The sequence below is a fragment of the Lolium rigidum genome, chromosome 2 (assembly GCF_022539505.1).
Source record: "Lolium rigidum isolate FL_2022 chromosome 2, APGP_CSIRO_Lrig_0.1, whole genome shotgun sequence".
NCBI lineage: Eukaryota > Viridiplantae > Streptophyta > Magnoliopsida > Poales > Poaceae > Lolium > Lolium rigidum.
The window spans coordinates 275,936,273-275,942,822 of record NC_061509.1 but is presented as its reverse complement, the minus strand read 5'-3'; the positions used below and the strand labels follow the sequence as shown (position 1 = coordinate 275,942,822).

Here is a 6,550-nt window from a genome sequence, read left to right as displayed (position 1 = left end):
CTCGCCGGACGAGGGTCGGGTCTGCATGGCATCTCTCCCGGCGTGGGGCACCGGCGTCCACGGTGGCTTGCCGCTGCTCGCCCTCGGGCTCCCTGCTGCGGGAGTGACCACGGTGCTTCTGGCGCCGTCTGCCGACCTGCGAGACGCGGTGGCCACCCACGGCGCCAGTGACCTTGTCGTGACGCTCGGAGGCAGCAGCAACGCTCGCAGCTCCCATGGCGCCACAGGGGAAGCTCGCCGGACTGAGGAGGGTGACGGTGGTGGCACCAGCGCCGCTCGGCGGAGGACGCCAGGCAGGCGCTCCGCCGGAGGCTGCCGTGGGTCGAGCTGACGGAGTTGTCCGACGCGCCAGAGACGGGAATGGAGACGGCTTCCGAGCAGGTGCAGGTGGCTCCGGCAGAGCTGGGAGCTCTGCTGCTCGGGCAACCTGAAGCAGCAAGTCCTCTAGCCATACAGTAAGACTCCACTTTACATGCCAAAACATTTTCAAGTTGAGATCCTTCCATGTTAACATCGCCACATAATTGGACAACCACAGCGAATTATATCTCTTGACTCTTGACCATTTTCACACGTTTAAATCTTTCAGGCACAAGGGCAAAATGGCAGATCAAATTTCAGCGGCAAACAGAGTGGTAAGACTACACTCATGCATTGAACAAATCAAATAAACGACACATAACATGATGACATCTGAAATAGAGACAGCTTGATAATATTACTACTAAATTTACGCTATAAACAAATATATTTCCTCCATTCGCCACAACCAATGAACATGTTTGTACCACAAACCAATGAACATATTTGTATTGCTGTATGAAAACAAAAGAAAGCTAGTAACCGCAACTAATTATATTCCCAATGCGGTACAATCTTCGGTGTATTTGTATGTATGATGCCATGATTTTACTGTGCAAATTGTAATTGTCTAAACTGGCCTATGGAAAATTTCTACCAGGTGGCGCCACTCCAGAAGATCCAAAAGACTATTATGGGAGACATTTTGGCAAACTCGATCGCGGGCAAGTTCTTGAGGAAGCACCCAGTAGCCACTGATAAACAGGCTGTCTCAAAACTGTAGCAGCTTCGCTTGAGTCGTCATTTGCTGTTGGCTGGCTGTTTGTCTTGAAGGACCTGGCACAGAGTGGTTAAAGTGTTACGAGTACTCTCATAAGTTGTACTGTCATATATTTAGCTATGTGGCAAATTAAACAGGTAGGCAGAAAAAAAGAGCTGAAAGCTTGTAGGGGAAACTTCTGGGAAATCAAGCTTGTCTTGACGGACCTGACATCGAATGCTTGAAGAGTTACAGACACTCTCAAAAGTTAGTATGAAATGCTGAGTTACATATATGGCAAGTTGAGCAGGTGGGGCCTCTTATGTGGGGAAATCAGCATAAATACCAGTTCAGTACTACGCACATCAAACAGAATGCACCTTTATCATGCATTCATATTTCTCTACCTCCAGGACTTCAGAGTGACAGCTTTCACTGTTCTTGGTTCTGTAAGCAACCAAGAAATTGTTTCGAAAAAAATGTAGAGATAAATGTCCTTATTCAAACAAAACCGCGAGATTTTCATCCAATATGAGTTTCATATATATGCAGTAAAAATTTATTGACAAATGATATTTTTAGATTATCTTCTCATAAAGCAACGTAAATGCAATTTTTAAAAGATGCTTGAACTTTAATATTCATTTCACAGATCATTCTACATTACATAGATGCAAATTTGCCTCAATATATTCCCACAAAAAATTTGCTTCAATATTCCTGCCAATTTTGTTTTTCAATACTACAGTGATGGTCTAAGACATCGCCATGCAATCTTTGAAACACAGGGTCACATCAACCTCCATACAAAAAGCTGTGCAAAATGATAATCACAAAGCTTTTGGTAATAACATAACAAGGACATCAGACTTGGTCCATTCAAGCATAGACTTACTATTCGTTGTCGGAGACCTCTGCACTTCCTGCCACCCACTTCCATACACCCCCAGATTTCCGTCTTTGAGAAGATGTCATGGTTTGTTCCACCTGAGATATTTGTTGCTGCAATACTTCAAGTTCATTTTCCAAAGAACCAGCAGATTCCAACCTTTTGTGTGCAGCAGCAATTTGGGACTGGATTGAGCAAAGAGGAGAGGTAAGCAGTCAGAAGCATAAAACTGAGTGCTCAAAATATGCATGTTCGTGCTCAGAAGTTATTGCAGTGTGCAAGTTCAGAACCTCCAGTTTCTGGCATCTTGAACCTTCAGCGGCTAGCTGATTTTGAACAGATCGAAGTTCCTACAAAAGAAAAGGAGAAAAAGGTGGGAAATTATTATGGTGAATCAAGAATTTCCTTTGCACTTTGCTCCCTCAAAGAAACAAATAGAAAGACAGTTTTACCTTTGTTAATTCACCGTAGGACAACTTCACCATATCTAGTTTATCCTTTAGCTTTGTGTTTTCAGCACGAACTTCTGTCAGCCGAGACTCTAGTTCTACTTTCTCCCCATTAAGTGCATCAATTTCAGCAACAATTTGTTTGGAAGAACTTCCAGGTTCAGCTCTCTTCACATCTAAATCATCAGTAGCAACAATATCTTTAGTTTTCTCATCAGCAGCAGTTATTACAGCATAGGCAGCTGTCACAGAAGCAGCAGCAGCGGCAGCAGCTGGAGATTGGAGAAGCCGAGGTTGCACAAAGTTTCTTGGCTTGGGTTTCATCACAAAGACCTGCACAGTGCCATCATTTTCCTCAGACATTGAAGAATATTGTTAATGGAAACAAAGAACACTAAGAATTGCTAAGGGAAATAAAGAGCACTACAAAGGGAAAACAGAGGATATGCAACTTCACCACGTCAATGTAACTACGCAACAGCTATAAGCCTATAACTCTACAAGTCAAGCACTAGAGGCACCACACATAAAGACAAGCTGAGGTAAGCATGATCAGCTGACATGTACAAATTCAACAAATGGATTATTTTGAACAAAATCCTATGCATAGTAGTTATTTCTATCAAAGTGAATACCTCATTGTTGTATTTCCCATTATAACCGCCAAAGGCAATTAGAACCTTTTCACCATCAACTGTGGTCGAGCAAAGAGTTAGACCCTGGAAAAAGAAAGAAAAAGTTGGACAGAAAGTCAATATTCACCAGATCATAAAAACTCGAGCACTCGGTGTCTTGTTTCATAGGAAAACTGATTGAGCGTATTGATAACATCATTTTGTGTTGGCCTTGGCATTGGGAGGTGGGATTTTAAATCACAATTAACAGCATTGCATCTGAAAGTAATACAAGTTGCATGTACGTCTGCCTTCTAAGTTCATATGGAACTTCCTTTCACCTAGAATTTAAGTACCCTAACATTTATTAGAAATCAATGTAAACAAATGAAATCAACTAGGTATATGTAGAAATGCTCCATGAATAATCATCTCATTTCACAACTTCTGGAGTATTATTTTTTCAAAAAAACATGCAAGGATTGTATGTGATATGATTAAGATTCTGGAATAATGAATTTGTGTGAAAAATCTTAATGATTGAAGAAGCCAGCACAGTTGTGCAAATACTGCTTAGTGCTTACCTCACAAGCAAGTGGATCTCGAACTGTCACACTGGTGACCACGGACCAAACAAACTTGGCAGCATTCATTACAATTGTATCAGTGGAACCTGCAACGTGTGTATTTCCATAGATACTTGAGCTCAAAGAACAGTGCAAAACGAATTTAACAAAAAAAGGTAAATACAGCATCTGACGTTCAGGCATTACCACTTGCATTATCTCCACCACCAACTATGTACCAGTTTTCATCAAGCATTGTACCAGCATGGCCACTCCTAGGAGTTATGTTTGCACCTTGAGTGTCAGGTTGAGACCACTCCAGCTGTTAAAGATGAACATTTTTACACAGGCTTCAGTTGAGTCCTAAAGTCAAGTGTTAAACTTGGCTCGAGAGGAAAATCACTCAAGAGTATCCCTTCTGTGTAGAGTACAATATTATTTGATAAACATGTTTGAATGTGCTTATGATGTGTACTAGTTACTCCTAGCGATAGTGGAATAGAGTTAGATCCTAGTCATTTGATGGGAACAAATTCAACCCTGTAGTTACTATTAACATAATATATAGTTTTGAAGTTCCAAGTCCTACTCCTACTACAATGCAGAAGTATGAATGCATGTGGGGACTTCGACAATCTTCAATAAGCTTTCAAAGAACGACTAAATATAGATGAACTTATCAAGTAAACTTTGGCTTAGCAGATTTATAGAATGTGACATTGTGACTTGATGCTCAAGTGTACTTGTATAGCGTAATACATAAGAACATTCAGTGCTTACACTTTGCAAGTCAAGCAAGTACAGATCATTGAAGCATGTGGAGTGAGAGGAACCGCCAAAGATTAGAAGATAATTGTCAGCATAAACAGCAGCCGAATGATCATACCTAGGAGCTGGGCCACCTTTCCTGTTTAACAATAACAAAGAGAACGATAAATTTGACATCCAGAAGAAAACTAGAAATACATAAAGCAATATTCAGCATAACTAATAAGTAAACCCTTACTCTGTTGTAACCTCTTCCCACATCATTGTCTCCAAGTCAAGTACATGAAGATCGCTCAGAAGTCTCCTCTTGTTATCCTCTCCACCAAACATTATTAATCTAGAACCAACTAGTGATACAGATTGGCCGACTCGGGCTATCTGATGGAACGAGGGTTCAGCATGGTCTCCAGTAAATTAATGTATAATCACAGGAGAAAAAAATCTTACTGGAACTTTTCCATGCGTATCAACAGCAGACCAGCTATTTGTTTCCACATCGATAAGCCAAACTGCATGCAGAAATTCAGCACAATCATTTACATTCAGTTCTAGGACTTGTAAAGTTTGGGAGATCCGTCCAGAAAATGAAGAAATCAGGAAGATGTAACTTGAAGTTGAAATGAAGCATGTTGCTTACTACAAGTTCAGAACATGATAATCTGTGTGTAGGAGGCATAAGTGAAATATGTCACACATCAGTTCATCTACAGCACCTCTATGATAATAGAGCTTATACAGTAATATTTAGGGCATAAACAAGTATGTCATGGTCTTTGGTGGTGGTACAGAACCATAAGGCGATAGTACAGTTATTCTTATTTTCATAAATCTGTGTGTAGGAGGCATAAGTGAAATATGTGCACACATCAGTTCATCTACGGCACCTCTATGATAATGGAGCTTATAATATTTAGGGGCATAAACAAGTATGTCATGGTCTTTGGTGGTGGTACAGAACCATAAGGCGATAGTACAGTTATTCTTATTTTCATTTTTAAAACCAACAGGACCGCTGCCTTTTGATTAAGAAAAGGAAAAGGTATTTACAAACAGGTGGTCATGTCTTAGGCAGAACATGACGAAAACTACTATGTCTGTCTAAGCATACCCATGACCCAACATGTTGCTGCTAGACGTTCTAGTATGAACTGAAGAAAAAGGGAAATCCATAGAAGCACCTGAAACCTTATTCGATGCTGCTGCTCTCGAGTTCCCAGCTACAACTAGAAGATTATTCTTCCACTTGACCTGAGTGAGAGCACTAGTCAGCATAGAAAATGACACTCTTCCGCTTGAAAGGTTCATCGGAGGTTAAGATGATAGCATTACCAAACTGTGGCCGACTAATGGTGGAAATTGCTGGATTCCCAGCATTATTTTCAATATTCAATTGACTTGAATCTCGACTGGGATTCAACACTGACCACTTGGATGTCTTAAAATCAAAAACCTGCCACAGAGTCACCAATGTTAGGACATAGGTACAGAAGGAGCAGAGGCATGCGAGACACGACCGGTTAGCATGCATGAGTGGCAAACCTGAACATCTGACAGAGAACGGCCATTTCGACTTCCCCCAACCACATAAAGCTTGTCTTGAACCACCTCCGCAGCATGCTGTCATGTTGATTAGCACTTCAGTAGTCATCACAGAATAAACAAAGACACAGTTTAATGCAATTGCAGCGGCACGGTGGAACAGCATATTACTCGTGTCATGTTCAGACTTGTCTCTTGTCTGAAGATTTGCTAAATATGATTCACGGCGCTAGATTTAGAGCACAGTGCAACAACAACTCCACTAGAGCCATTTCTTACCCAGGGAGTTTCGCTAGCTAAGTGTGACAACAGGGCAGGATGCAGATTTCAAACGGTATGAACCACATCCGCAGCATGCTGTCAGGAATCAGTGCTTAAGCAGTCATCATAGAAACCGTTGAATCACTCATGTAGTCATTGGAGAATATTTTATATGTTAACGCTTGCTAAACATGTTTCGGCGCGTTGAAAGACGTGAAATAAGAGCGCAATGCAGCAGCAGCAATAACAGTAACAACTTCGGTGCAGCTACTTCCTATCCCTGTATGTATAAACCCCTGCAGGTTCGATGAGCTAGCTGTGGCAACAGGGCAGGATGGAAATGACCAACCCGGCTACAGTGCCACATCCCTGTGATCAAAACTCCCTAGAAACCACTACCTCTA

The 6,550-nt window shown here is 41.5% G+C and overlaps 1 pseudogene; it reads right to left on the bottom strand.

The window, feature by feature from the left end:
* Positions 1-836: 836 nt before the first annotated feature.
* LOC124690986 overlaps positions 837-6,550 on the bottom strand; it is an 8,448-nt pseudogene continuing 2,734 nt past the window's right edge.